The following is a 524-nucleotide window of genomic DNA, read 5'->3' on the forward strand; positions in this document are numbered from 1 at the left end:
CTGAGCAGGGCCACTGGGACCCAAGATTCCCACTGGCCAGTCCATCTCCATGGCCCTACACTGAGTGGCTTTGGGAAGGTGGATGGAGCCCTTTGGTTGTATGACTCCGGTTAAGTACAAACCTATCTGCCAGCAGAGCTGCACTGGGTGGAATAACATACCCCCCCAATCCATGTTCATCTGAAACCTCAGAACATGACCTTATTTGGAAATAAGGTCTTTGCAGATGTGGTTAGTCAAGGTGAGGTCGCACTGGAGTAGGGTGGCCCTAAATCCCATGACTGGCTCCTTGTAAGAAAGTAACGTGAAGACGGAGGGACACGCAGACAAGGAGGCAGAGATGGGAGTAATGCAGTCACAAGCCACCAGCAGCCACCAGAGCAGGAAAAGGCAGGAAGGACTCCCCCCTGGAGCCTTTGGAGGAAGTGCAGCCTGCAAAGACATCTTGACTTCAGACTTCTGGCCTTCAGAACTGTGAGAGTACACATCTCTGCTGTTTTAAGGCCCGCCCCCCCCCCCCCCCC

General features: G+C 54.0%; 1 protein-coding gene across 1 annotated transcript in view; it reads right to left on the reverse strand.

The window, feature by feature from the left end:
- CARD14 (caspase recruitment domain family member 14) overlaps positions 1-524 on the reverse strand; it is a 22,658-nt gene that overhangs the window by 3,248 nt on the left and 18,886 nt on the right. The gene's annotated exons all lie outside the window — the stretch shown is intronic.

Source organism: Lipotes vexillifer, unplaced genomic scaffold (genome assembly GCF_000442215.2).
Source record: "Lipotes vexillifer unplaced genomic scaffold, Lipotes_vexillifer_v1.1 scaffold1691, whole genome shotgun sequence".
Taxonomy (NCBI): Eukaryota; Metazoa; Chordata; class Mammalia; order Artiodactyla; family Lipotidae; genus Lipotes; species Lipotes vexillifer.